At 36.8% G+C, this 19,072-nt stretch overlaps 1 protein-coding gene across 7 annotated transcripts in view; it reads left to right on the top strand.

Moving 5' to 3' along the window:
• Positions 1–19,072, top strand: part of STARD13 (StAR related lipid transfer domain containing 13) — a 487,282-nt gene that overhangs the window by 102,253 nt on the left and 365,957 nt on the right. For 2 of the 7 annotated variants that reach the window (XM_070239506.1, XM_023621499.2), the window contains exon 1: positions 12,299–12,374. The exons of 4 other annotated variants lie outside the window; for them this stretch is intronic. The gene's annotated coding sequence lies outside the window, so the exon portion shown is untranslated. Of the gene's footprint in view, positions 1–12,293; positions 12,375–19,072 lie in introns of those variants that run through there. One more of the 7 variants, XM_023621498.2, reaches the window with a different exon arrangement.

Here is a 19,072-nt window from a genome sequence, read left to right as displayed (position 1 = left end):
AAATATGCTTTTATGTCTATTAGTGTTCATTGGCCAGATACTGAAAGTATAGAGAAGATATAATGGAAACTCATAAACTGATGAAGGGATAAGCACTTGGCATGTCCACCAAACCTTCTGTGTAATACAACCAGGATCTTAATTATAGACAGCTTTTTCAAAAAATTTGCTATGAATTCTGAAATTAAATTAGCTATAATTTTTTAAAATTTTGATGATTCTTCAAAAAGTTTCATAGAAATGTTTGCTCATTTTTATCACTGTAAATTAGAAATGAATACGAAAAATTCTACTGAGAATACAATCAAACACAAAATTACAATTAACATCTTGGTGTATTTCCTACTATTTTCTTTATCCAAAGTTATTTTTGTTACGTTTATGTAGTTATAATCTCACCATTTATATACAGTTATGCACCACATAATGATGTTTCGGTCAACGATGGACCCCATATATGATGGTGGCCCCATAAGATTAGTTCCATATAGCCTAGGTGTGTAGCAGGCTGTACCATCTAGGTTTGTGTAAGTACACTCTATGATGTTTGCACAACAATGAAATCGCCTAACGACACATTTCTCAGAACATATCCCCATCATTGAATAACATATGACTGTAATTTTACTTCCTATTTCACAACATAAAATTTATAAGCATTTTATCCCTTATAATGGCATCCTATCTATAATCACTTTAATACCTGTAATATTCCTACTTGTGAGTTGTAAGTTAACTATAGTTTATCTTAACTAATCCCCTACTCAAGTGTTTAGGTTGTTTCAAATTTTCTACAATTATGAATAAAGATATAATTAATATTTTTACCTCATTTCATTCTAGAATTCTTTCCATAAAAGAGATTCCCAGAAGCATGATTACAAAGTCAAATGCAGCCATTCATATCAATAAAAATTACTGAATTATCCATTTTAAATTGTGTGGTAATGTCTTTTAATATGTACTAAAACATATAAAATGTTATATTACTTGGATATTTGGTTTAATTAATGTTATACCACATCAGTATTACAGTATTTCAGGTATCATAGCTTAAAAATATAGTTCAATGTCTAGTATAGCTTGCGTAACTCATTTCTCTTCCTTTCAAAATATTCTTTGCATTTTTTTCTGTATTAACCTCCAAGATGAACTTTAGAATGATTTTGTCAAGCTGGAAAATAAATCAAACCAAAATTCCATTATTTTTTTCACTGGAATTGCATTAAATCTATACAGTAATTTTAAAGTAACCAACATCCTTGAAGTATTACTTTTGACATACAGAAGCACACTTTCTCTAACTTAGTTCTACTTTTAATTCTCTCAAAGCTCTATCACTTTTTACTCATGTAGGCCACACATATTTCTCATTAAAGGTTTGCTAAAAGTTTATACTAGTGTTGCTATCGTGAATGTGACTCTCCTTTCATTAATTTTTTAACAGGTTTATTGAGGTATAAATTACATATAAAATTTACATTTTCAGTATATAATTCACTGATTTTTTTAGTAAATTATAGTTGTTCAACCAGCACCACAATGCAGTCTTACTACATTTTCGTTACCACAAAAAGATTTCCCTTTTGTTGATGATCTCTAATTTATTTCTGTTACAGTTGCAGATACACTTCAGATGATTTCAGTCCTTTTAAATATACTGAGGTGTGTTTACGGCCTAGCGCTCCACGTGCACTTGGGAAGAATGTGCATTCTGCTTTCATTTGGTGCAGTGTTCTACAGATGTCAGTTGTGTCAAAGTTGGCTGATAGAGTTGTTTAAAAGATACCCTTGTTGATTTTCTGTCTAGTTGTTTCTATTAATTATTGAGATCAGGGGTTCTGAAGTCTCTAACTATTATCATCTATTTCTCTCTTCAATTCTATCATTTATTGCTCATGTACTTGAGGAATCTATGGTAGGTATGCATACATTTATAATTGTTCTATTTTCCTGTTGAATTGACCCTTTTATCTGTATGAAATGTCCCTCTTTATCTCAAGTATGTTTTGCTCATCTTAAAAGTATATTTTGTCTGATATTAGTATATATAGTCACTCCAGCTCTTTTATGAGTACTGTTTGTGTGGTATATCTTTTTCCATTCTTTTAACTTTCAGTCTATTTCCATCGTTGAATTTAAAACCTGTCTTTTGTAGACAGCATATAGTTGGGTCTTGATTTTTTTTTTTAAGTTCAGTCTGACAATCTCTGCCTTTTGATTTAAGCATTTACTCTATTTACATGTAACGAAATACTGATACAGTTGGACTTCTGCTATTTTGATATTTGTTTTCTCTATGTCTCAAGTCTTTTTTGGCCTCTCTTTCTCTTTTACGGTCTTCTTTAAATAGATATATTCTAGTGTACTACTTTAATTCCTTTTTTTAGACTTTTTAGTTTTTTCTTAGCGGCTGCTTTTCGCATTACAATAATCAGTAATTTGTAACAATCTACTACAAGTACTCACAATCTACTTCAGATTAATATTAACTTAATGCCAGTAGAATATAGAAATTTTGCTCCAATATAGTTCCATTTCCTCCCCCTTCATCTTAATATTGTCAATCTTTATAGATAAGCCGAATAATACAGTTTTGTAACTATTGTTTTGTGCAATTATCTTTTAAATAAGAGAAAAAAGACAAAAATATGTATTTATATAGTTCTTTATATTTACCTATGTAATTACCTTTTTTTCCACATTAAGACTTTATGTTTCACAGCAGTTTTGGGTTTACAATCTAAATTTGAGAGAGAAGTACAGAGATCTTCCATACATCTCCCGCCCCCACACAGGCATAGCCTCCCCATCATCGATGTCACTCATCAAATGGTACATCTGTTGCAACTGATGAACCTATACTGATGCTAATAATCACCCAAAATCCATTGTTTACCTTAGTGTTCACTCTTGGTGTTGTACATTCTATGAGTTTGGACCAATGTATAATGATAAATGTCCATTATTATAATATCATACAGAGTATTTTCACTGCCCTAAAAATCCTCTGTTCTGCCTATTCATCTTTCTCCCAACCCCGTGCAACCACTGATTTTTTTACAGTCTCTATATTTTGCCTTTTCCAGAACGTCATATAGTCGGAATCATACAGTATGTAGCCTTTTCAGATTGGCTTCTTTCACTTAGTAATATGCACTTAAGGTTCCTCCATGCCTTTTTATGTAATTACCTTTTCCAGTGTTATTTCTTCATGTGGCTTCAAGTTACCACCTGTTGTCATTTCCAATAGGCCTGAAGCATTTTCTTTAGTATTTCTTGTGAGGAAGATTTGTTAACAACAAATTCTCTGTCTTTGTTTACCTGAGAATGATTTTATTCCACCTTCATTTTTTGAAGGGGAGTTTTGCTGAATGTAGAATTCTTGGTTGACAGTTTTTTCTTTGAATGTGTCATCCTGCTGCCTTCTGGCTTCTATTTCTGATGAAAAGTCAGCTTTTAATTTTATTGTGGTTCCACTGCATGTGATAAGTCATTTTTCTCTTGCTGAATTCACGGCGTTTGTCATTTTTCTCTTGCTGAATTCACGGCGTTCTCTTTGTCTTTGTCTTTCAACAGTTTGACTATAATGTATCTTGACATATAATGTATAATGTTTGTATTTCTTTGAGTGAATACCCTTTGGAGTTCATTGAGCTTCTTGGATATGTACATAAATGTTTTTCACCAAATTTGGAAAGCTCTTGGTCATCTTTTCTTCACACATTTTCTACCTCTTTATCTCTCTCGTCTCTTTCTAGGACTCCCAGTATATGTGTGATTGTATGCTCATGTGTCCTACAGATCTCTGAGATTCTTCATTTTTCTTTCTGTTCTTCAGATTGCATACCACCAAGAGAAAGAAATCACATAGTGATTTGAACAATTAAATATAAAAAATTATTACCTATAGTTGCGTATTCAAGTAATGAGGAATTGGCTAGTAAAAAGTAAGAGAACTTTTTAAAAAATGCAAGACTAGAGATGTAAGGCGAAGTTACCACCCCTATGGCTGAGATTAGAGCACTTAAGGAAGACCCTCCTCCCAGGGCTGAGATCCAGACTTTGTTGGAATGGGAATGACTATGGGTCACTGGATGGTAGAGAAGTCACTGTGGAGCTGCACCAGCAGAACTTGCTGAAAATCTCCCTTTATGGTGCTGGCAAAATTGCTTCTCCCTCTAGAGCGCTGGCAAGATCTCTTCATAGGAAGGGATCTCCCTGGAGGCACTCTGCTACAAAATTACCCAGAGGGAATTGTTGGGGGAAGTTGCTGGCCACTGGATGCTGCTAACTGTCATGCAGTGCAGGAGCTGGGTACTAGAACATCTGCCTGCACTGCAGGAGCGGGCAGCAGGAGAAGCCACACAGGCAGCATGGGCTTACCAAGTGGGCCTACTGGAACCCGGAAGGAAAACTCCTTCTTCCTGCAATGCCTTTCCAGTATCCTATGCTGACAAAGCTTATTGCAAGCTAGTACAGGAAAAATAAAATTAAAGGTACCAAATCCATTTTCATAGAACAGGAAAAGAAGAGAATTTGGAACTGGAAGGTAATATATTGATAAGCGGTATATTTCATTCCTTTGGCCATTTACTTCCATATGCATCCTTCTACACACACTTGAATTCCTATGTAGCAAAGAATACCAACTAATAAGATACAGCTAGCCATATTACAAGTAAAGAAGCTCTATCCCTTCCCCCAAAATGAGGAGGTACACAGTCCCAACAGTTATTGTGTCCATCACAGGCTATAGTAATAACTCCTCAAATTCAGCCACAGTTTCACTGAGTATTCTATTACCTAAAGACTAAATTATGTTAGCTTCTAGCAGCTTGTATATAAATAAAAATGAGAGGGAAGAAGAAAATTGGTATATACAAGTAAACATATGCATATAGAAAACAGAGAGAAAATATGCAAAGCTAATACAGTCGTTTCTATAATTAGTTTCAAAGTTATTGATGATTATCTATGTATTCCTTCAACTACCCATTCCATCTTTCCCTTACCCTCAGCCAAAACCTTGGCTGCTCTGAGTTCCTAACCGGGTGGATGACTCAAACCTTCATTTCTGAAAGGTGTGCATCCTAAATTGTTCTGCCTTTTTTTGATTGCTATAGTTTCACATTAATCTTTCCTCCTGGGCAGGAAAGTAATGAGGTGCCACTTGAGAATCCCCTAGGTTCCAACTATAGTCCTTTTTGCCTCTAAATCAATTTCTGCTTGGTAATATGGATTAATCATTGCATCTTTTTCTTCTTTTGGTTCAGCGACAGAGGTGTCCCAAATTGTCAGTTGAAAGGCAAATGAAATCATCTTCCAATTCGAAGGAATCATTGTTGTGTCCCTGATGGAAGCATTCCACGCTTGGAGACTAAGGTCTCTAAACCAGAAGAGCTCAAAGTTGTGGGTGTGGAAAGCAAAAATTCTGCAAGTGGCATATTATGTGTTTCATCCATTAACTTCTGGAACCATATATTTTGTCTATGATGGAAACACCACCATATAATGGTCTCTCATTCAAAGCATATACTGCATCCTATAAAACAGAACTCCATCCTTTCTGTGTGGTGTGGTCAGGGCATGGTCTCTCAAATGGCATCATAACGGAGTCTTCAGTAAGGCATTCCAACTTCCTAGTTAAACCAGCATACCCTCTGAAAACGCTACTTTCTCTCCTCCATTATATTCCTATTATATTGTTTAGAATTTGCAGGACATTTCAATGCAAAATTGCTGAGAGTAGAATTCCCTATTTTATCCCAGTTTTAAAGAGAATTACTTAGTATTTTATCTTTAAATAAGATAAAAATTGTGATTGGTTTGAAATAGACATCTTAACAAATGAAGGAATTAGCCTTCTAAATTACATTTTTTAAAAAAGATTTAAGAATTTCTATGGAATTTCACTAAATGACTTTTGGAAATCTAATGGATATAATTGCACAGGTTTTTCTTATTTTACCTATTGATACAATGTGATATCAATACATTTCTGGATATTGAACCATCTTTATTGTATTAGCTTTTGCTGCAGTAACAACCAACCTCCAAATCTTTATGGCTTACAAACACAAACATTCACATTAAAGCTGTAGACTGCAAGCTCTGTTACAGCCTGCAGGTTGACTGCAGGTCTGCTCACTGTCTCCTTCCTGTATCCAGGTTGAAGGAGCAACAGCAATCATAGTTGAGGGGAGAAGACAGAGAGATTGAGATGAATCATGCAATTGCTCTTAAAGTTTCTGCTTGAAAATGGCAAAACTGACAACCACTCAGACTCCATTGGCCAAAGCAAGTCATGTGGTCAATATCAATGAGCTGGGGAAATACACTTATTCAACAGCATGGGTAAGGAAGAACGAATACTTGTGAAAAGCAACGCAAACTGTCATATTTGTATTCAAAGGATAGATTCTTCTTGGTCTAGCTAAATTACTCTTTAATATACTATTGTCTGTATGCTAATATTATATTTATATGCATAATCATAAGTGAGATTGATATATAACTTTGCATGCTTTAAGAGTTTGGTAGGATAATTATGCTTGCTTAGTAGAATGAACTGGGTAGCTTTCTATATTTTTCTCTATGTTCTGTATATGAAGTTATCTACTCCTCTTAAGGATAAAAGATTTCAACAGTACCATTTAGAACTAGAGCCTTTTGAGAGAAGCAATTAATTTGATAACTTTAAAAAAAATTTTCTGTTATTGGTAAAATATGATTAAACTATTTTAGGTAGTTTTGATTTTGAAATCATTCATTTCATGATTCTCAAACTTGATTGTGACCATATGTATGTATTTAACACGTTTTCTACATGTTAAAACTTTTCTTTAATTTCTAATTTTTATTGGGATTTCCCACATTTATTATTTGGGGACTTTTTCCTATTTTCTAATGCATTTACTATTACTCCTTTTATCTTTACTATACTCTTCCTTTTGCTTCTTTTTCATTTTCTAAATTATTTAATCAAATGGCTTGACTTGCTCATAGAATAAAATCTAGCTATGAATTTAAGTATAAATTCAGCATTACATAACTCCATTAAATTGAAAACTCAGTGAGAGCCACATTCCTATTCTTTTTTTCATTAACACCCTCAAGTGTCTAAAACAGTGCCTTCTTTGCACAAAGGAGTTTCAGAGGATTTGATAACATTCACATTTTTTCTGAGGGCTGTGTTTCTGTAATTTTTTTGGTTCCTGTTCAGCACTATGGTTATTTCTTAATTCCAAAAAGCTTTGGAGAATTTACTGAGGCATCTTAGTGACTGAGTAAAAGATCAATTAGGTATGTTGCCCTAGCTATAGATATTCTACTTTCTTAATTATATTTTTAAGATCTTAAGTGCCGTCATTTTTCATGTAATTGAGAACAGACTGACAGTTGCATAGTAAGATGTATGTTAAAAGGGCAAACAGCTAAAACAGCAAACTTTGTTGAATTCTCTAAGTTATTTTATTATATAGCACAAGACAGTATAATCTTTTTAAGTATTGCTGGAAATTTCTTTTTTTCCATAAAAGTCTTATCACAAACTTATACTTGGTTTAAGTAACCGAAATGTACCACACATATTCAATATTAAGTCCGCTGGTTATATATCTCTGCTATTTCCTGGGAAGCCTGACTTTGCAAAACCTTACTTATAAGCAAAACATTCAGCTGAATTTCATCTGGTATGGAAGCACATTTAGGACAGTGGGGTTGATACAATGGTTCCATCTATATAACCAAAATATCAAGGCTATGGAAGAAGAGGTAGAAACAGTTCAGTAGCATTGATAACTAATTCCGACCAACACATAGCTGAAAGATTAAGAGTAAAACAGTATACAATACTAGCTGAAAAACATCTACTGGGAAATGGCTAATTTTGTGGTAATATTTAAAAACCATATAAAAAAGTGCATTTTTACTTTTTCCAAAGTAGTATAATAATTGGCACAAATTGCTCAAACTAGTATAGTAAACTTATATATTAAAATATTTTATACATATTAAATGTCAAGTGCTTTAAATTGCTATTACAAAGAATATATGATCTGCATCACCACTTTAAAAGTTACTTAATTCATCCATATATCAAATTATATCAATTATCATTGGAACATGTGCAACGTGTTAGTCTTCCATTTAAATTGATCACAAACAAGAAATATTATTTTAACAACATAATAATAAGTGTAGCTCACCATTAGGGAGAACAGTCATTAAAATGAGTAGAGAAGAATAATTAATTCAAACTTACTTCCAAAGAATAACTTAACGGAAATGATAGGCAGTTTGAATGAGATTTAAAACATGATAAGCCAAAAGATTAGAAAGTCTGAGAACTGTAACTCAAACACCTAAAATAGCAGTATGAAGGCTACAGAGATTCAACTACCAGTGACTGACAAAAAGATGAACATTGCCAGCGTACAAAGGATAGGAAAATTGGTCCCAACACTTAGTCAAAATGTGAGTATCAGCATTGTTAGGCTAAAGTAGAAAGTATTAACAAGTCTACTGACTGTAGCAAATTTAATATTGATGAAAAGATATCTATAACAGTTAAGACTGCAAATCAGCTGAATTAACTTATTTTGAAATTTCTCCTTGGAGAAATACTCCTTTCCACAGATGTTCATCACACATACATGTATGTATTATGTTTTTAGAAAATAGGAGGGAAGATAAAAAATCAGAAAATAGAACTCAAAAGTGATTAATAATAGAAAATACTTCTGAAAGCAAATTTGACACTAGAGTCCTAATCTAATTACTGTAACAACCTCCACTAATCCTTGGTTGAAAGTAAACTACAACTGATGCTTACTGACAAAATTAGCCAAGATAAGTGGTAATGCTAATAGCCATAATAAATGCCATAAATTACTAATTACGTTTAGTCAACAAAGTAGGGTTATATAATAATATTCCCCAAATACAACAGGCAGCATTTCTAATAAATAGTTGTGTTTTATATCACACCTCCCCTCATCATGAGCGAATTAGTTAAAAGCTTCATTTAAAATGAAACACAGAACATGTACCTTTCTTTCCTTGGTTTAAATGCTTAACCAGTAATTAGCCAGACACAAAGTTCTCTTAGGGCAACGCCATGGTTTTCAGACAGGTGTTCTCAATTCTCAAGCTGTTTTCTTTTTTAACTCTGATGGAGGTTTATTCACATTATAAGGAAAAAGAAAAAACCTGAAGTCCAGTGAACAAAATAATAATGATTTAAAAAAAAACTGAGAGGTAGAAAATAAAAGTCAAATGATAACACCTGGAAATTACAAAAGTACAAAATAATTCAAAAATACAAAACCTCACATCATTCTAAAAAGGTAGTAAGCGGAAGAATAGCAATAATTAAGAATAGTTAACATCACAACATTAACACCGAAGATACACCAGCAAGAAAGTAACCTTCTCAAATATTATGGGAAATCCAACTGCCTGCATGTGTGCATATAGAGCAAGAGTTTGCAAAGTTGCCAAGAGTTGGTGGCACCACACAACTCGATGGAGTACTGAATTAGAATCCTCAGTTATTTGTGGTAATGCAATAATTTTAGTCTATGAATACCAAATTTAGTAAGCCTGAATAACTCATTCAGCATGTTAGCACTAAGAAATCTTCAGTTGTCAGTAAAAATGAGTCTATGAATTAGGCTCATTCACATAGAAGTACAAAAAATGAGCCTTGCATTTTTCCATAAGGAGGATCCTCAAAGTCCATGAATTTGCTTTAGAACAAGATTGATTTAGGGAATCCAGCTGATTTAGGGAATCCAGTCTGACGTAGAGATAGAAATAAACAATTTAGTGGATGGATCTAAAACATACAGGAAAAAAACAAGCATGTGTGATTAATACCCAATTTTATAAAAATATATAAGGTACAAGCTCACTGATCTGATGTAATTTTGTGATAAATTATTTACATTTCAAACAGTATGGATTCATTCCTCAAAGCTCACAATGAATTTATTCATTAAAATTGTTATTAAAATTGCTTTTGTTGGGGCCAGCCCGGTGGCGTAGTGTTTAGGTTCACACACTCTGCTTCAGTGGCCTGGGGTTTGCAGGTTCAGATCCTGGGCGAGGACCTAGCACTGTTCATCAAGCCATGCTGAGACGGTGTCCCACATACAAAACCGAGAAGACTGGCACAGATGTTAGCTCAATGACAATCTTCATCAAGCAACAAGAGGAAGACTGGCAACAGAGTTAGCTCACAGCCAATCTTCCTCACGAAAAAAAGAAAGTGCTTTTGAATAAAAACCTTACTAAATTATTGCAAAAGCAGCATCTCAGTTGTTTTCATTGATCTTTGGATATAGCAATTTACAAATCAAAGGCATATCAGTTATTTTTAAAGTCAGTCGCACTAGAGAAAACATTCTAAACTTTTTATCAGTTTTAGGAATAATTTCAGCTATGAACATAACAAACCTATCTAACATTTCTATTTCAATTAGGAGCAAGGATACAACTTACAGTGTGCTGTGCGCTTTATTCACTGTGTTGAGGTCAATGAATGCAGTGGCATAGTCAGGATTTGACAGAATTGAGAAAACGCCTGGAGAAACGATTAGGCAAGCCATTTTTACAAAAGAAAGCACTGTGTACACTTGTAAATGGCATAGTGGGGATGAGGTGAGGTTGGTAGAGGATTGAAAGATGCAAGGGAACATGCGGAGATGCAAAAGGATTTTCAAAGTCTGGCGTCTACCAAAAGGTAAAAGTTGATTGTTGAAACAATTTTGGCCTTAATTCTAGTCATTTCTGATTTACTGACTTTTACCAGTTAATGTGAAGAATAGAAGTGACTGCAAAAATAATTGAAATATTTAGTATACCTGGTATCACAGCAGCCTCTACCACGATTATATGCAGAACACATTGATATGTCGTAGTTGCTTTAACGTGTGAACGCTCATTTAGGTAGAACTTTCCTGGTTCTAGGGCTTAGCTTATCGCTTTCCAGCAATGGGGCCAAAGCCCTCCTAATTTCTCCACTTTTATTCTCATAAGCATCTCTTCTGAAATAACAGGAGCATTAATAACAAAGCAATCCTCAACTCTAAATTATTCCAGCTGTGATCCTAGTACCAACTTCTTAAGTGTCACCAGAGACCTAACCAGAGCCATCATTAGCCAGGAGCTCCACCCCAGACCTTCCCAGCTAGAAACGTTTGGTTAAGACTAACCTGTTTTCATAAGCCTTCCAGGGACTTCTGACGCACGCTCAAGTCTGAGAACCACTGCTACAGGCGAACCTCGCAGGGGAGCACTAAAGTTAGTAGGTGCGAACATCTGAATTCCAAGGGAAACTCACTCCACCAGCTTTCACTACACACTTTGATACTCAGTTAAAGCACCATTCCAACAGAACATCGAAACAGTCCTACGCTGGCTAAGATTGTCAGGCCTACAAGCTTCCAAGAAAATCTATGTTTGCAAGCAAGAATTCATTATCACGAGAGAATCTGTGTTGATTTTGTTGACTTTGGGGAAATGATTTTCCCTCTCTGGTTATCCAAAAGAAACAGGCCATGCAAACAAATCTATATTCAGCCCGAGTGTTTCTGAGGCTACCTTTCCAAAATGTTTTGGGCTGTCTGAAAGCAAATTATGCACTAAATTCTGCCCTTCTCGATGGGCTCCCAATACACACTGCACCCTTTTACAACACTGCTTTAATCAGGGAAAGAAACAAGGCGGTTACCGCAGAGGCCAACCTAAGCCACAAAGCGTGTGCATCTTCCCACCACGCGAGAAACGGGGGCCCACACTCCCGACAGGCTAAGGAATTGACGCGAGGATGACGGGGAGCAGCCCAGGACGAGCCCTGAGAAAGCCAAACAAGAGAGAACCGCTTTTGCTGGGCTTAAAACTAGAAAAAGAACTGTTTCCCCTCCATCTTGCGCATATACAGCTCCTCCTCCGAGCAGCTTCCGCTTCAAAGGCCGGCCAAGGACCTCTTGCGCGGGAACTCGGCAGGGCGGAGACTCGGGTCCCTCCCTTCCCGAGGGCGGGAGAAAAGAAGGCCTAGGCCGCGGGTTCTCTGGAAGGTTCCGAGAGAAAGGCGCGCGCCCCCTCTACGGGCGGCGGGACACTCGGCACCAGATGGCGCTGCCGCACCGAGAGCCGGAGCCCGAGCGGCTGGGGAGACGGGAAGAGGCGTCACCGGATCCTACCCTCGCCTCCGTCACCGGAAGTGTGCGCCGGCGCCAGCCCCTGTTCCCGGATATTAAGACTTCTGCAGGTTCCCGCCTGAGGGCGGGGCTAGAGCCGGAACCGAACGGCGACCGACGGGCCTCGGGGCGGAAGCCCCGGGCGGAGCCAGCAGAGTTTGGTTTTTGGTGAGCGCGCCTCGCCTGGACGGGAGCGTGAGGGGGCGGGGCTTTGCCGTGCGCTTGCGCAGTTTGGGGACGTAGGCGCCGCTGGCGTTTGCGTCTTTCTCCGTGTTTGCACGTTCGCTGGGCCGGCAAGGTGGAAATCGTGGCGTAGTGCTTTTTTTTTTCCTCCCTCCCCTTCTCTCCCGCCCACGGGGTTTGGGTTTCTGGCTGTGAGTTCAGGTTTCTGGAAATCTTTGTGGAAAGTTAATGGTACGTGAGGGAAAAAGTCAAGCTGTGTTCTCCTCTTAACTCTTAAACGACCCAAATGCCTGCTGGGTGTGGTCCCAGTGTGGGCATGGACCCAGCCTTTCCCGCTAGGTCTCCCGGACGGGCTCGATGCACCCGCTCTGTGCCTTTAAGCGTGAATCCTGAGGCGGTAGGGACGTGTCAAGGAAAGGAACGCAGACAGTTAGTGTGGAACTAAAAATATTTTTTAAGTAGTTAAGGAAGCGTGTCTTTTGGCTTTTTAGCAGTGCTGGTCAAGAACTTACGGAGTTCCTTTGCTTTACTTTTCCGTTTTTCTGAGACTAGACATCTTATACTGTATTTTGTGGTGTGGTCTTGGTCTTTATCAGATTTTGTTAATTGAAGGAAGGCTGCCCCTAACAAAGCGTTCCAAAGGGAACTTCTTCCTTTTCTCCATTTTTATAAGATAGAGGCAAACCCTTTGTAATAGATGGACCGTAGAAACTCGTGAGAGTGCGTTGGTTTTGTTTTGGTTTTAGATGCAGCATGGAAGCAACCAAGTATGTTGCAAAAATAAAATCAGTGTGAATCTCTATCGACCCTGTTTGAATTTTAGACTGTAATTCTAAAAGTGTCAGTTGCAAGGTGCTCGGTTCTCCCAAGAAATTTTTCAGCCTTGGTGAACACTTTGATCCTTGTGTTTCAGGGTTCTTGCCAGTCGGTGGCCTACACAAAACAGTATTTGTGAAAGCAATCGAGACTTTTCAGCAGATATAGTAAGAGATCCAGGTGGACTGGGGAATACAAGAAAGATTGTCTGGCGTAGCCAAATAAGGGCATGTTACTGTTTTTCAGTAAAACCTTTTGGTGGGCTTGGTAGTGGGTGTTGTAAGGAAAGCTAAGGTAGCTTGAGGAGTGCCATGACATGTTTATGTGAAAAGCCAAAAAATGGGCAGTTTCTCAGTATCGTTAAAAATTGACCAGAAATCGGGTGAGCAGGAGGCAAAATGTCCAGGGGGAAAAAGGGAAAAAAACATAATGGAAGATAGTAGAAAACATGTGAAAGAGTAGGTCGCAGCTAAAGCTGCAATAAATGTGTAGAGACTGATTTGAAAGAAGGTAAGGAAAAAAAGGTTTTAGACCTCTAACTGAATATGTAGAATAAGGAATAAGTTTTTTTCATCATTAGATGTGTCAGCTTTGGATATATCACGTTTAGCTGCTGATTTTAACTTTGTGTATGTACATTCTTGTCTTTCTTGTACAGTATATACAACCAACGTGTAGTTGAGGGAGTGCCTGATTTTGCCACCGTTGAACTAGTAACTTAGGCTAACATGGTTCTTCACAGTCTAAACACTGTATTACTTATTTATTTACTTATTTATATATATATATTCACAAAAAGTGCGTTTGAATCACTTCCCTGCAAATACTCTCAAGTCTTTTGTCCCTGTCTTCTACTTCTTGCCTGGCAAAACCAGATCATGGATGAACTCATGCATTTATCTTCTCTGTGCGTGCACCCAGCAGAGCAGTTGGATGGGACTAACACGATTTGACCTAAATGGGCTCTCCCCATTGTCTGGTCATCTACTCCTTTTCTCTAGTTACTTCGCTCTCTTCTGTAAACCAAACATTTCATTCTTTCTCTTCCCTCTCCATATCACCAACTTCCTTCTCAACCAATGACTTCGCTTTGTCCTTTATTGGGGGAAAAAACTGAGCCTTAAGGCAAGAATTCTCTCATCTTCCCACCATCTGATAGATCTGCACCTGCATTCTTTAAACAGCTTCCCTCTAGTTTAAAAGGATGATGGGTCTTTTCAAATGTCAACACTTGGTGTTGTCTGTCTTTAGCCATTGGAGGTGTATGGTATTTCACTTTTGTGAAGTATTTTCAAAACTTTTGCCCATTTTAAAAATTGAGTTTGTTTTCTTATAATTGAGTTGTAGGAGTTTATATATTATGCACACACTTTTTTCTTTATTGAGTTGTGATTGACATACAAGGAGCTGTATGTGTTTAATGTCTACAACTTGATGTCTTTGGAGTTAACTGTACATACATGCAACCGTCACTACCCTGTATGCCATAAACATATCCATTATTTTCAAAAGTTTCCTCCCACCCTCTTTATTATTATTTTGTGATTAAAAAAACTTAACATAAGATCTACTTTCTCAGCAAATTTTTAAGTTTACCATACAGTAATCTTAACTATAGGCACTGTGCTGTACAGTAAATCTCTAGGACATTCTCATCTTATATAGCAAACTTTGTTCCCTTTTACTAATACCTCTCCATAGCCCCTTCCCCTGTATACATGTGTTTTTAGTCAAAGTGTGTGTTGTGAATATTTTTCTCCCAGTTTGTGGCCTGTCTTCATTTTCTTCATAATGTTTTGAAGAGCAGTTTTTATAAGTTGTATTTTTCTAGGAATTTGTACATATTATACAAATATGAAAGTTTGTTAGCATAAAGCTGTAAATAAAATCCTCTTATCTTTTTAATATTCACAGTATATTACATTTAGGCCTATGATCCACTGAAGGTTAATTTTTCTGTATGGTATAATGATAGGAGTTGATATTTATACTTTTTAAAATGAGAATCTATTTGTTGAAAAGATTATCCTTTTCTCCATTGGATTACCTTGCCACCCTGGTGGAAAATCAACTGATTTTCTGAATCTCTGTTTATTTCCATCGAAAAGTATATGTCTGTCCTTATGCCAACATATCCAACTTTCTTTTTTCTCAAAATTGTTTTGGCTGTTTCTAAGTCCTTTGAGTTTTAATATAAATTTTAGAATTGGCATTTCAATTTCTAAAATGCCTGTGGGATTTTGGTTGTGATTATGTTGAATCTGTTGATCAGTTTGGGGAGAATTGACATCTTAACATTATTGAGTTTTCTTATCTGTGATAGTGGCTTCTCTCTCCATCTCTCCTTTTATTTTGGTCTTTAATTTCTCTTTGTAATTTTCAGCATACAAGTCTTGCACACATATTGTTAAACCTTTTCAAAGTATTTCATGGTTTTTATTATAAATATTTAATTTAAATTTCCAATTTGTTGAATCATTGGGTTTTTGAGTTCTAGGGTTTTCATATGATTCTTATTTATAGATTCTACTTCTCTAGTGAAATTCTGAAGTCTGTGCCTAATAACTCTAATATTTAGATATCTATGGTTCTTGTTTCTGTTGTCTTTTTCTTATTCCTGTTTCCTAGTGTCCCCAGAAATTTTTATTGGGATGCTGTCTTTGTTTATGAAAAAAATTAGGCTCTGAGTGGTATTTTTTACTTCTATAAAGGATTTTACTTTTGCTTCTGTTAGAAAGCTAGGCCAGGAGCAGAACACCTTCATCTATATGGTTCTCAGTCGGTTAGGTCTAGTCTATTTCAGGTTCATTCTTACTTGTAGGGTGGCCCTTTTTGTGTCCCAACTAAAAGCTTGAGGTGTTTTCAAAGGCCATTTCTCCTTAGTTGCCCCTGTATTCCAGTTTTTGTTTTCTCAGGACCATGGGACTCCTGACAGCTCTTCTCAGCTTCTCTGCTTTTTAGCTGCCACTTTCTGAGTGAATTAGCCTCTGGAACAGCTTCCAAATTGGGAAATGAGTCAAGGGGAGAAACAGAGTTGGATATGGGCAGACTTCTCTGCATCTTCCCTCCAGGATCTTGTCCTCTGAAGATACCATCAAAAAGATTCTTTTGGGGGGGCCATCTTTATGGTATAGTGGTTAAGTTTGGCACGTTCTGCTTCAGTGGCCTGGGTTCACAGGTTCGGATCCCAGGCGCGGACCTATACCACTCATCAGCCATGCTGTGGCAGTGACCCACACACAAAATTGAGGAAGGTTGGCACAGATGTTAGCTCAGGGCTAATCTTCCTCAAGCCAAGAAAAAAAAAGCAGAAGACTGACAACAGATGTTAGCTCAGGGCGAATCTTCCACAGTAAAAAAAATTTTAAAAAAAGATCCTTTTTGTATTTTTAACCCAGCTTTTCTAGTTCTTTACAGTTAAGCATATGGGTCTGATTAAAAAAAAAATTCCATTATTGGCAGAAGTGGAAGTCCCTCTTAATCTGAGAGTCTCAATGATGCTAATACCAGTGGTAGTATCCTTTTTCTATACCAGTGTCACCACTTCTTGTCCCCAAACATCAGAAACAACCCAAGAGACACGAGTGGCTTTCTGTCTTGATTCTGGAGGTGTCTCTGGGGACTCCTGCAAGTGATAGCCCCTTGCCACAGATGGGTTCCTAAGAATTACCCTTAGTTCTCTTTAGGGTTTGCCTACCTCTATCTTCTGCCCCCTGCTCCTTCTGCTGAGGAACCAAACATTTCCCCCAAACCAAACATTATTATGCTGTAGCTGTAAATTCAATCTGTCACCTTTGATACTTAGAATACAAGCATATGTTCCAGTCAGACAGGAAGAAATGCATCCTTTTATTTTTTATAGTTGTCAGTAAAGAAATATATGCTCCCCAGACAGAGAATGGATTTGATTTCTTACTGTAATTTCAAGCAATAATGATATAAAACATTGCCCACCAGTTCATGAGCGTGCTATAGAAAGGTCAGAATGAACAGTGCTTGATCGCAGAAGCCCCACTTCTTGCATGGGTGGAATTAAGTAAGTTATTTAAGTTTTCTAAGCCTCAGTTTCCCTAATTTGAAAAATAAGAAGATATCTACTTTCCAGGGTGATCGTTGGGTTTATAACATACTGTTTGTAAGGTGTCTGTTAGATGACAGGTTCTATTATCACGTATAAGATTATTTATATAGAAAGGCAGTTTTAACTTCAAGGGGAGCTGGTCAGTCATAACTTGTCCATATGGCAGCAGTATTTCAGAACCCACACTATTTCCAGATTTCTGCTCATGTAGTTTGCTTTTATTCGCTAAACACTGATGGAGCCCCTATTAAATACTGAGCACTGCCGTAATACACTAGGATCCAAAAATGATGAGACAATGCCTTGCCTCACAGCCATGTAGACAGAGCTTGTCTGTTTTATTGAGACCCGTGGTCAGAACTGTTCTGAAACAGTTTTATCACCCGTAGTGTTCAAGTATAAGACTTTGTGGTTTTCTTCTCTTGCTGCTATTTAAAGAATCCTGTCCAAGTTTGTGTTACCTAGAATAAAATTTCCTATGATAGAATAACCTAGAATAAGATTTGATAAAGTTTAACCTAGAGTAAAATTTAATGTAAAGCAGCTCTAATATGAATGACTTCCAAGGGACTTTTGTGGCAGTTTCGCTTAGAAGATGGAATGACAAAATGGAACATGAGCTCTGCTCTAGTGTATTAAAACCAGCCTGATTCTTCCAGAGATGGAGGATAGGCTGTTATCTCACAGCGCAGGGAAACTCTGTTCAGTGTGCTGGTGGAGGGCTTTCTTCTTTAGAGAGGAAAACCAGTTTGTTTTAGAGTTGCATGTTCACTGGGAGAACTCCCTGCCAGTTTTCCCTTCTCAACTCTGCTCTGTGGAATGTTCTGGCTCAGACACAGTTGTCTGCCCCTTGACCACTTGTCTTCAGTTTTTATCATGTCTACTCTCATACCCATCCCTAATGTCTACCTAATTCCTACCCTACAAAGGGAGCATAATAGTTATACAGTAAATATGCCCTGAATAATTTTATAACATTTTCAGATCCAGTAGGAGATTCTCCCATGATAAAATACATTTCAAAATCGAATATTCTATTTTCTGAGGTTGATTTCCTTTATTATTTGGTGGTTTGTTTTCATTTTTCCTAATCATAGAATAAACATGTAGCTTGGACCAGATAAAATAAAAAATTTCTTATAGTATTGGCCATAAAATGATCCAAAGTATGTTGCACTGATTAAATTTCCTTGCTTTAAAAATACATGCGAAAAGAAGTAATGACAATACAATTTAGTCATCTTATTCACCATTTCTATCTTGCTTCACCATTTTGTTTTCCATGTTTGAGTTTGCAGTTCTCTTAATTGTATCATTGGGGTTGGACGTTTAATTGTATCTATTCTATAATTGGGTAAACTTGACTTGTATGTATTTCCTTTGGAACACTCATATATTGAATTCACGTACGTGCACACACACAAAAATGAAATGTCAAATCTAGAGTAGATTTCCCATAACCCTGTTCTATTAATGTCTTAAAAATCACTAAATGCTCTTATTCCAGATCATGATGAGGTCAAGCTGGAGTGTTAAATCTGACCTCTATATGTTCTATAAGGGACTGCTCAGTCCTATTACATTCCAGTAGTTTAAGTATAGATTTCCTAGCAATTATCTTGCCTTTTATAATGTGCTTAGATGAGATCAGTAAAACAAATGTGCCTTTTATTTCCCTGAATGGGGTCATTGTAGAGGAATAAGAAGCCACAAATAAGGGTGCAAAATTCTCTTTATCCCCAAAACACAAATAGTCATCCTGAGGGTTGGAACATATTTACTTCAG

The sequence above is a fragment of the Equus caballus genome, chromosome 17 (assembly GCF_041296265.1).
Source record: "Equus caballus isolate H_3958 breed thoroughbred chromosome 17, TB-T2T, whole genome shotgun sequence".
Classification (NCBI taxonomy): Eukaryota; Metazoa; Chordata; class Mammalia; order Perissodactyla; family Equidae; genus Equus; species Equus caballus.
The sequence above is the reverse complement of the archived record's forward strand: the minus strand, read 5'-3'. Positions and strand labels throughout refer to the sequence as shown.